The sequence below is a fragment of the Arachis ipaensis genome, chromosome B4, assembly GCF_059453495.1.
Source record: "Arachis ipaensis isolate K30076 ecotype BB chromosome B4, ASM5945349v1, whole genome shotgun sequence".
Taxonomy (NCBI): domain Eukaryota; kingdom Viridiplantae; phylum Streptophyta; class Magnoliopsida; order Fabales; family Fabaceae; genus Arachis; species Arachis ipaensis.
Genome location: NC_142439.1, coordinates 19,327,747 through 19,339,850, shown reverse-complemented (window position 1 = coordinate 19,339,850; position 12,104 = coordinate 19,327,747).

Below are 12,104 nucleotides of genomic sequence, written 5' to 3'. Positions count from 1 at the left end.
TCTATAATAGTCCTCTAGATTAAAGCCTCAAGCAATTTTGCTCAGTTTGTGTTGAACATTCTGAGTTAGTTTGACCTTCCAAACTCAAATAGTCATGCTCTTTTTGTTCAACCCCTTTTTTCTTTTTATTTCATTCTTGGTACATGATCTTTGCTTGTTTTATGTAATAAGCACAATTACATTGATGGGTGGTAATAAACAAGACATAATAAGTAATTGAAGGAAAGAAATCACAAATGCATTAGATAAGACAAATAAAATAACATACATGCAAACAATTAAAAGGAAAGAAGCACATATAGCAAATAGAATAGAACTCAACCACCTTAATTGTTATTGCTATTATCTCTATCATCTTCCTCATCATCATCTTCATCTTAATCATCTTCATCATCCTCATCATCATTACCTTGGTGTGGTTCTTTGGCTTTCCACATCTCTTGTTGTGGGTCAAGAGATTGCTAATTGATGTTGACATTCTCATGGAAGAGTTAATTATGAATTCAATCACCAACCTTTGGATATGGTGCCATTGCTAGATTAGATACTTATATTTCCATACATAGCTAGGTAGTTCACTTTGCACTCCATGACTTGCTTGAAATTTTCGAGTATAGCCCATTGATTTTCTTGTTCATGTATGATATGATTGATAAGTCTCCCTTGGTTCAATTGTTCCATCCTAAGTTGCTCAAGTGATATGGTCAGTTGTTGCCAATATTTAGGAGGTGGTAGCGATAAGACTTGAGGGATAGAGGATTCTGCTTCTTGAGTTGGTTGCGGTGGAGGCAGTTGTTGAGCTTCCCTTCTTAGTGGCCTTGGCCTTTGCATACATGGGATGAGCATCACTCTTTTTATTTGTGTGTAATTGGGTGATCCAATCTGATTGAACACATCTTCATCAAACTCAACCCCTGCTTCTTCATAGAGTCTATGAATGAGGTTTGGGGATCTAAGTTTTACTTTCTTTAATACACTTTCAACCATGCGTTGGAGGGGAAATTATTTCCTCCACACTCACCTCCTCTTTGGTCATGATATAGTTGATTACAATGGCTCTTTCTTTAGCCACTTTAGAGTTGTTAGAAGAAAGGATAATGAACATCCTCACAAACTCAAACTAAGCTCTTGCTGCCAGAACAAGATAACTTCTTTTCAATTGGTTTGGGTTCCCTTCGACATCATTTTTTATTGGGTCCCAATATGCAAATATCATTTATGATATCATCGTACCTTGGATAGTTACTTAGTCTCTGCTCACAGCTCATTATAGAAAAAGAAGAAGAAGATGGATCTCCCAGTTTTAAAACTCTTCATATCGCATTGGGTCCAAAGTCCACAGGTTTACCTCTTACATAGCTCATATAAGAGGATTCTAGTTGTCCATCCATTGCAGGGTTTGCATAGAACTCTTGGACTAGCAAGAGTCCCACTTTATTAGGTGGGTTACACAGAGTTGTCCACTTTTGCCTTTGAATTTGTCTGCGGATGTCTGTATAGAGCACTCTTTCTATCTCAAATCCCACATCAGATATTACTATTTTATGGATGTCCACCCATAGAATTGATGTTCATGGAAGGGAGAGAGAAACCTTTTCTCTTCATGTTGAGATTTAGCAGGTGCCTTGCCCTTTCTTTTCTTTAATGAGAATGCATCGGATTTGGGAACCATGGAATGAATAAATATGAATGAAGTAGAACCACAACACCAAACTTAGAAAGTTTCTTGTCCTCAAGCAAGAATATGAGTGTAAGAAGGGAAGGGAGGAGTGAAGAGAGGGTGAGGTGGGGAAGAAGGATAGCTTGTGAATGTGAAGAATGATATGAAATAAAGAAAAGAGAGAGAAGTTTGGTGATGTTTCAATTGGTAAAAGAAGTAGAGAATGAGTGAGGAATGAAGAGTGTGAGTTGCATGAATTTATAAGAAAAATAGTAGTGTGGATCGTGTGGTAAGGGATGAGAGTAGAGATCTAATGGTGTGCATGTATGGGTTGTAATCGAAGATCTTTATAAGGAGTGTAAGATGATATAAGAGTGTATAAGAGAATGTTATTGGTTGTGGTTTTCGATGATAGTGAGTGGTGTATATATGTGAGAAGGCTAAAGGACAAAGTGTATAAATGGATGGAGGCTTTAGGATAAAATGTATAAGTATGAAGTGATGGTGAGTGATTGGCACAGTCAAAGAGGTATTAATGGAAGAGAACCTATGCATGTAGTTGTATGATGACAATGAAGGACTAATGCATATGTTCTTGGTAGATTAATTATCAATGCATGTGATGCATGAGGAATGCAATATAGAGATAGTAATGTGGCATGAAGTGAGTCAAGAGTTAGGTGCACCTAAGGAATGAAATAAGCCATGCATGCATGCAGGGGAGGGTATTGCATAACCTATCCTCTTTTGCAACAATTGCATATGAAAAATACTTAAATTGAATATAAAAATAGTTGAAGAAATATGGAAGATAAGATGCTGGTGCACAAATTGTGAATCACACGTTTCACAACTCGTACCACTAACCAGCAAGTGCACTGGGTCGTCCAAGTAATACCTTACGTGAGTAAGGGTCGAATCCCACGGAGATTGTTGGTTTGAAGCAAGCTATGGTTATTTTGTAACTCTTAGTCAGGATATAATATCAATAATAATTCTTAGTTTTAATTGTAAAAAGTTAAAGGGCATAAAACAAATACTTGTTACTCAATAATGGAGAATATGTTGGGGTTTTGGAGATGCTTTGTCTTCTTTATTTCAGTTTTTCTCTTGTACTCCTCTTCACACACGCAAGGCTCCGCCCATGGCAAGCTGTATGTAAGGTGTCACCGTTGTCAATGGCTACTTTCCGTCCTCTCAGTGAAAATGGTCCAGATACTCTGTCACAGCACGTCTAATCATCTGTTGGTTCTCGATCATGTCGGAATAGAATCCCTTGATTCTTTTGCGTTTGTCACTACGCCCAACAATCACGAGTTTGAATCTCGTCACAGCCATTCAATCCTTGAATCCTACTCGGAATACCACAGACAAGGTTTAGACTTTCCGGATTCTCATGAATGCCGCCATCAATTTTAGCTTATACCACGAAGATTTTGATTAAGAAATCTAAGAGATACTCATTCAATCTGAAGTAGAACGGAGGTGGTTGTCAGGCACATGTTCATGGATTGAGGAAGGTGATGAGTGTCATGGATCATCACCTTCTTCATAGTGAACCGCGAATGAACATCTTAGATAGGAACAAGCGTGTTTGAATGGAAAACAGAGATAATTGCATTAATTCATCAAGACGCTGCAGAGCTCCTCACCCCCAACAATGGAGTTTAGAGACTCATGCCATCAAAGAGTACAAAGTTCAGATCTAAAAATGTCATGAGGTACAAAATAAATCTCTAAAAGTTGTTTAAATACTAAACTAGTAACCTAGGTTTACAGAAAATAAGTAAACTATGATAGATAGTGCAGAAATCCACTTCTGGAGCCCACTTGGTGTGTGCTGGGGCTGAGACTTAAGCTTCTCACGTGCCTGGGCTGTTTTGGGCGTTCAACGCCAGGTTGTAACCTGTTTCTGGCGTTGAACTCCAACTTGTAACTTGTTTCTGGCGCTGGACGCCAGACTGCAACATGGAACTGGCGTTGAACGCCAGTTTACATCATCTATCCTTGAGCAAAGTATGGACTATTATATATTGCTAGAAAGCCCTGGATGTCTACTTTCCAACGCAATTGAGATCGCACCATTTGGAGTTCTGTATCTCCAGAAAATCTACTTTGAGTGCAGGAAGGTCAGAATCCAACAGCATCAGCAGTTCTTTTTTAGCCTGAATCAGATTTTTGCTCAGCTCCCTCAATTTCAGCCAGAAAATACCTGAAATCACAGAAAAATACACAAACTCATAGTAAAGTCCAGAACTGTGATTTTTAATTAAAAACTAATAAAAATATACTAAAAACCAACTAAATCACACTAAAAACTAAGTAAAAACAATGCCAAAAAGCGTATAAATTATCCGCTCATCACAACACCAAACTTAAATTGTTGCTTGTCCCCAAGCAACTAAAAATAAAGTAGGATAAAAAGAAGAGAATATACAATGAATTCCAAAAACATCTATGAAGATCAGTCTTAATTAGATGAGCGGGGCTATTAGCTTTTTGCTTCTGAACAGTTTTGGCATCTCACTTTATCCTTTGAAGTTCAGAATTATTGGTATCTATAGGAACTCAGAATTCAGATAGTGTTATTGATTCTCCTAGTTCAGTATGTTGATTCTTGAACACAGCTACTTTATGAGTCTTGGCCGTGGCCCTAAGCACTCTGTTTTCCAGTATTACCACCGGATACATACACGCCACAGACACATAACTGGGTGAACCTTTTCAGATTGTAACTCAGCTTTGCTAAAGTCCCCAATTAGAGGTGTCCAGGGTTCTTAAGCACACTCTGTTTTTTTGCTTTGGACCTCGACTTTAACCGCTCAGTCTCAAGTTTTCACTTGACACCTTCACGCCACAAGCACATGGTTAGGGACAGCTTGGTTTAGCCGCTAAGGCCAGGATTTTATTCCTTTAGGCCCTCCTATCCACTGATGCTCAAAGCCTTGGATCCTTTTTATTACCCTTGCCTTTTGGTTTTAAGGGCTATTGACTTTTTGCTCTTGCCTTTTGGTTTAAAGAGCTTTTGGCTTTTTCTGCTTGCTTTTTTTTTTCGCATTTTTTTTCTGCAAGCTTTGTTCTTCACTGTTTTTTCTTGATTCAAGAATCATTTTTATGATTTTTCAGATTATCAAATAACATTTCTCCTTTTTCATCATTCTTTCAAGAGCCAACAATTTTAACATTCATAAGCAACAAATTCAAAAGACATATACACTGTTCAAGCATTCATTCAGAAAACGAAAAGTATTGCCACCACATCAAAATAATTAAACTATTTTAAAATTCAAAATTCATGTACTTCTTTTTATTTTTCAGAAAATAATTTTCATTTAAGAAAGGTGATGGATTCATAGGACATTCATATCTTTAAGACATAGACACTTAGATACTAGTGATCATATAGTAAAGACACAAACATAATTAAACATGAAGCATAGTAAACGAAAAATAGGAAAATAAGAACAAGGAGATTAAGGAATGGGTCCACCTTAATGAGGGTGGCGTCTTCCTCTTCTTGAAGAACCAATGGTGCTCTTGAGCTCCTCTATATCTCTTCCTTGCCTTTGTTGCTCTTTCCTCATAGCTCTTTGATCTGCAGTCAATTGCTCTACCACTGAATTATGGAAAAACAAAAGCAATGCTTTTACCACACCAAACTTAAAAGGTTTGCTCGTCCTCGAGCAAAAGAAGAAAGAAGTGGAGAAGATGGAGGAGATGGAAGTGTGTGAATGGATGGGTTTGGGAGGGGAATGGTTTGAATTTGAATGGTGAGGTAGGTGGGGATCCTGTGGGGTCCACAGATCCAGTGGGGTCAAGGATTTAGCATCCCTGCTCCAATTAGGCGTACAAAATGCCCTTACTGTGCAATCCTGGCGTTTAACGCCAGACTGCTGCCTATTTCTGGCGTTAAACGCCCAAATGTAGCCTGTTTCTGGCGTTTAACGCCAGACTGATGCTTGTTTCTGGCATTAAACGCCAGCTTGGTGCTTGTTTCTGGCGTTAAACGCCAGACATATGCTTGTTTCTGGCGTTTAAACGCCAGAATGATCTTCCTCCGGGGTGTGCTATTTTTCATGCTGTTTTTCATTCTATTTTTGATTTTCCATTTGTTTTTGTGACTTCACATGATCATCAACCTAAAGAAAACATAAAATAGCAATGGAAAATAAATAGATATAATTAAATAACATTGGGTTGCCTCCCAACAAGCGCTTCTTTAATGTCAATAGCTTGACAGTGAGCTCTCATGGAGCCTCACAGATAATCAGAGCAAGGTTGGGACCTCCCAACACCAAACTTAGAGTTTGACTGTGGGGGCTTTGGTTGACTCTGCAGTGAGAGAAGCTTTTCATGCTTCCTCTCCATGGTTACAGAAGGAGAACCTTGTGTCTTATAGTTTGCAATGTCTTCAAACCACAGAGCTTCCTGAATAGCAAACAATTGCTCATCCGGAAAGGTTTCAGAGATCTCAGTAGGAGGGAGGGATGCTCCTGCTATTGGTTCTATCCGGGACAGGTGATCAGCTACTTGATTCTCTGTCCCTTTTCTGTCTCTTATTTCTATATCAAACTCTTGCAGAAGCAACACCCATCTTATGAGCCTGGGCTTTGAATCCTGCTTTGTGAGTAGATATTTAAGAGCAGCATGGTCAGTGTACACAATCACTTTTGATCCTACTAAATAGGATCTAAACTTGTCAATGGCATAAACCACTGCAAGTAATTCTTTTTCTGTGGTTGTGTAATTTTTCTGGGCATCATTTAAAACACTGCTAGCATAATAAATGACATGCAGAAGCTTGTTATGCCTCTGTCCCAATACTGCACCAATGGTATGGTCACTGGCATCACACATTAGTTCGAATGGTAATGTCCAGTCTGGTGCAGAAATAACTGGTGCTGTGACCAGCTTAGCTTTCAGGGTCTCAAACGCCTGCAGACACTTTGTGTCAAACACAAATGGCGTGTCAGCAGCTAGCAGATTGCTCAGAGGTTTTGCAATTTTTGAAAAATCCTTTATAAACCTCCTATAGAATCCTGCATGCCCCAGAAAGCTTCTAATTGCCTTAACATTGGCAGGTGGTGGTAATTTTTCAATTACTTCAACTTTAGCTTGATCCACCTCTATTCCCTTGTTTGAAATTTTATGCCCAAGGACAATCCCTTCAATCACCATAAAGTGACATTTTTCCCAGTTTAAAACTAGGTTGGTCTCTTGGCATCTTTTCAGAACAAGTGCTAAATGGTTAAGGCATGAGCTGAATGAGTCTCCAAATACTGAAAAGTCATCCATGAAGACTTCCAGAAACTTCTCTACCATATCAGAGAAGATAGAGAGCATGCATCTCTGAAAGGTTGCAGGTGCATTACACAGACCAAAAGGCATCCTTCTGTAGGCAAACACTCCAGAAGGACATGTGAATGCTGTTTTCTCTTGGTCCTGAGGATCTACTGCAATTTGGTTGTAACTGGAATAGCCATCCAAAAAGCAGTAATATTCATGACCTGCTAGTCTCTCTAGCATCTGGTCCATGAATGGTAAAGGAAAATGATCCTTCTTGGTGGCTGTATTGAGCCTTCTGTAGTCAATACACATACGCCATCCTGTAACTGTTCTTGTAGGAACCAGTTCATTCTTTTCATTATGAACCACTGTCATTCCTCCCTTCTTAGGGACAACATGGACAGGGCTCACCCAGGGGCTATCAGAAATAGGATAGATAATCCCAGCCTCTAGTAACTTAGTGACCTCTTTCTGCACCACCTCCTTCAAGGCGGGATTTAGCCGCCTCTGTCGTTGAACCACTGGCTTAGCATCATCTTCCAATAGGATCTTGTGCATGCATCTGGCTGGGCTAATGCCCTTAAGATCACTTATGGACCACCCAAGAGCTGTCTTGTGTGTCCTTAGCACTTGAATTAGTGCTTTCTCTTCCTGTGGCCCTAGCAGAGCTTATGATTACAGGAAAAGTGTCACCTTCTCCCAGAAATGCATATTTCAAGGATGGTGGTAGTGGTTTAAGCTCAGGTTTAGAAGGTTTCTCCTCTTCCTGAGGAGTTTTCAGAGGTTCTTTTATTTCCTCTGGTTCCTCCAGATCAGGCTGAACATCTTTAAAAATGTCCTCTAGCTCTGATTCGAGACTCTCAGTCATATGGACCTCTTCCACCAGAGAGTCAATAATATTAACGCCCAAGCAGTCGTCTGATGTGTCTGGATGTTGCATAGCTTTGACAACATTCAACTTAAACTCATCCTCATTGACTCTCAGGGTTATCTCCCCTTTTTGGACGTCAATGAGGGTTCGTCCAGTTGCTAGGAATGGTCTTCCTAGAATGAGAGTTGCACTCTTGTGCTCCTCCATTTCCAGCACTACAAAGTCAGTAGGGAAGGCAAATGGCCCAACCTTGACAATCATATCCTCAATTATGCCTGATGGGTATTTAATGGAGCCATCAGCAAGTTGAAGACAGATCCAGGTTGGTTTGACCTCTTCAGTCAAGCCAAGCTTTCTGATAGTGGATGCAGGGATTAGGTTGATGCTTGCCCCAAGATCACATAGAGCTGTCTTGGTGCAGTTACCCTCTAATATGCATGGTATCATAAAGCTCCCGGGATCTTTAAGCTTTTCTGGGAAGCTTTTTAGAATGACTGCACTGCATTCTTCAGTGAGGAGAACCCTTTCAGTTTCTCTCCAATCCTTCTTATGACTCAAGATATCTTTCATGAACTTGGCATAAGAGGGTATTTGCTCAAGTGCCTCTACAAACAGAATCTTTATTTCAAGAGTCCTGAGATAGTCTGCAAAGCGGGCAAATTGCTTATCCTGCTCCTCTTTGCGGAGTTTTTGAGGATAAGGCATCTTGGCTTTGTATTCCTCAACCTTAGTTGCTGCAGGTTTATTTCCTACAGAGGTAGGTTGGGAAGCCTTCTTGAGGGACTTATTATCAGCACTTGCAGGTGTCTGATCCCTCACTGGCATTTGAAAGCCAGGGTTGGAAGCTGGAGTGGCGTTAGACGCCAACTCCTCATCTGTTCCTGGTGTCTGAACGCCAGAACTGTGCTTCCTTTGGGCGTTCAACGCCAGTTCCTTGCTTGTTTCTGGCGTTGAACGCCAGTCCTGAGCATGGTTTGGCCGTTCAGCGCTAGCCTTCCACCCAATTTCTGGTGTTTTAGCGCCAGAATTATTTTTTCCTGGGCTCTTACTGTCCTTAGATGGAATTTGGGTAGTTTGCTCATTTCTTGGCTTCCTGCTGCCTTGAGGTGGGGTATTTAATATTTTCCCACTTCTTAATTGAACTGCTTGACATTCTTCTGTTATTTGTTTTGACAGCTGCTGCTTTGTTTGCTTTAATTGTTCTTCCATATTTATATTAGCCATCCTTGTCTCTTGTAGTCTCTCCTTGAATTCGGCTAACTGTTTTGTTAGAAAATCTAATTGCTGATTGAATTCAGTAGCTTGTTCAGCAGGACTGAGTTCAGTAGTCACTGTTTTAGCCTCTTCTTTCATGGAAGGTTCGTTGCTTAAGTACAGATGCTGATTTCTGGCAACTGTATCAATGAGCTCTTGAGCTTCTTCAATTGTATTCCTCATGTGGATAGATCCACCAGCTGAGTAGTCTAGAGACATCTGAGCTCTTTCTGTAAGCCCATAATAGAAGATGTCTAGCTGAAGCCACTTTGAAAACATCTCAGAGGGGCATTTTCTTAGCATCTCTCTGTATCTCTCCCAGGCATCATAAAGAGGTTCATTATCTCCTTGTTTAAAGCCTTGGATGTCCAGCCTTAGCTGTGTCATCCGTTTTGGAGGAAAGTATTGATTCAGGAATTTCTCTGTCAGCTGTTTCCATGTCTTTATGCTAGCCTTAGTTTGGTTATTTAACCACCTCTTGGCTTGGTCTTTTACAGCAAATGGAAACAGTAATAATCTGTAGACATCCTGATCTACTTCCTTATCATGTATTGTGTCAGCAATTTGTAAAAATTGTGCCAGAAACTCTGTAGGTTCTTCCTGTGGAAGACCGGAATACTGGCAACTTTGCTGCACCATGATAATGAGCTGAGGATTCAACTCAAAGTTACTGACTCCAATGGAGGGTATACTGATACTACTCCCATATGAAGCAGTAGAGGGGTTAGCATATGACCCCAGAGTCCTTTTGGACTGTTCATTTCCACTTAGATCCATGATGGAGAAAGGGAGATGATGTAAAAAAAAATTATTTTTATTTATTTAATTATTATTTATTTCGAAAATAAAATAAATTAAAATAAAATAAATAAAAATGGGTGAAGATTTTTGAAAAATGGAGAGAGGGAAAAGAAAAAAAAAGAAAAAAAATGGTTAGGGAGTTTTGAAAAAGATATGATTTGAAAAAGATTTTAAATTTTGAAATAAAAATCTGAATTTTAAAAATAAATTTCGAAAATTTGTTTTAAAATAGAGAGAAAAGATATTTTTGAATTTAAAGAGGAAAGAGAAAAACAATAAGATAGCACAAGATTTAAAATTTTTAGATCTAATGCTCCTTGTTTTCGAAAATTTTGGAGGGAAAACACCAAGGAACACCAAACTTAAAAATTTTAAGATCAAGACACAAGGAAAACTCAAGAACACTTTGAAGACTCACAAGAACACAAGAACATGAAGAAAGAACACCAAACTTAAAATTTTTAGTAAACCAAAATAAAATTTTCGAAAAACAAAAAAAAATCAACAAGAAAACACCAAACTTAAAGTTTGGCACAAGATTTGATAGAAAAATTATTTTTGAAAAAGAAGATTTTGAAAAGAATATAAAAGATTCTGACCCAATTGCCAAGAACACAGACTAACGCTCTAGCCAACTGAGTTATAAATGTAACACTTGTTTTGAAGAAGTATTTTTAAATAACTAAGAATGAAAAATTTATTTTTTTTGAAAACTAATGTTTTGAAAAGGCACAAGAAAAACAAGAAAAATCACAAAACAAGAAAAACTAAAGATCAAACAAGAAAAAAAAATTCAATTATAAAAATATAATTTAAAAAAAAAATTTTTTTGAAAAGAAAAAAATAAGGATTCTAAAATTTTAACCAAAAACAACATTAGAAGACTCTAAACCAAAAAGAAAAAATTTTCCTAATATAAGCAACAAGATTCACCGTCAGTTGTTCAAACTCAAACAATTCCCAGCAACGGCGCCAAAAACTTGGTGCACAAATTGTGAATCACACGTTTCACAACTCGTACCACTAACCAGCAAGTGCACTGGGTCGTCCAAGTAATACCTTACCTGAGTAAGGGTCGAATCCCACGGAGATTGTTGGTTTGAAGCAAGCTATGGTTATCTTGTAACTCTTAGTCAGGATATAATATCAATAATAATTCTTAGTTTTAATTGTAAAAAGTCAAAGGGCATAAAACAAATACTTGTTACTCAATAATGGAGAATATGTTGGGGTTTTGGAGATGCTTTGTCTTCTTTATTTCAGTTTTTCTCTTGTACTCCTCTTCACACACACAAGGCTCCACCCATGGCAAGCTGTATGTAAAGTGTCACTGTTGTCAATGGCTACTTCCCGTCCTCTCAGTGAAAATGGTCCAGATGCTCTGTCACAGCACGGCTAATCATCTGTTGGTTCTCGATCATGTCGGAATAGAATCCCTTGATTCTTTTGCGTCTGTCACTACGCCCAACAATCATGAGTTTGAATCTCGTCACAGCCATTCAATCCTTGAATCCTACTCGGAATACCACAGACAAGGTTTAGACTTTCTGGATTCTCATGAATGCCGCCATCAATTCTAGCTTATACCACGAAGATTCTGATTAAGAAATCTAAGAGATACTCATTCAATCTGAAGTAGAACGGAGGTGGTTGTCAGGCACATGTTCATAGATTGAGGAAGGTGATGAGTGTCACGGATCATCACCTTCTTCATAGTGAAGCGCGAATGAACATCTTAGATAGGAACACACATGTTTGAATGGAAAACAGAGATAATTGCATTAATTTATCAAGACGCTGCAGAGCTCCTCACCCCCAACAATGAAGTTTAGAGACTCATGCCATCAAAGAGTACAAAGTTCAGATCTAAAAATGTCATGAGGTACAAAATAAATCTCTAAAAGTTGTTTAAATACTAAACTAGTAACCTAGGTTTACAGAAAATAAGTAAACTATGATAGATAGTGTAGAAATCCACTTCTGGGGCCCACTTGGTGTGTGCTGGGGCCGAGACTTAAGCTTCTCACGTGCCTGGGCTGTTTTGGGCGTTCAACGCCAGGTTGTAACCTGTTTCTGGCATTGAACTCCAACTTGTAATTTGTTTCTGGCGCTGGACGCCAGACTGCAACATGGAACTGGCGTTGAACGCCAGTTTACGTCATCTATCCTTGAGCAAAGTATGGACTATTATATATTGCTGGAAAGCCCTGGATGTCTACTTTCCAACGCAAT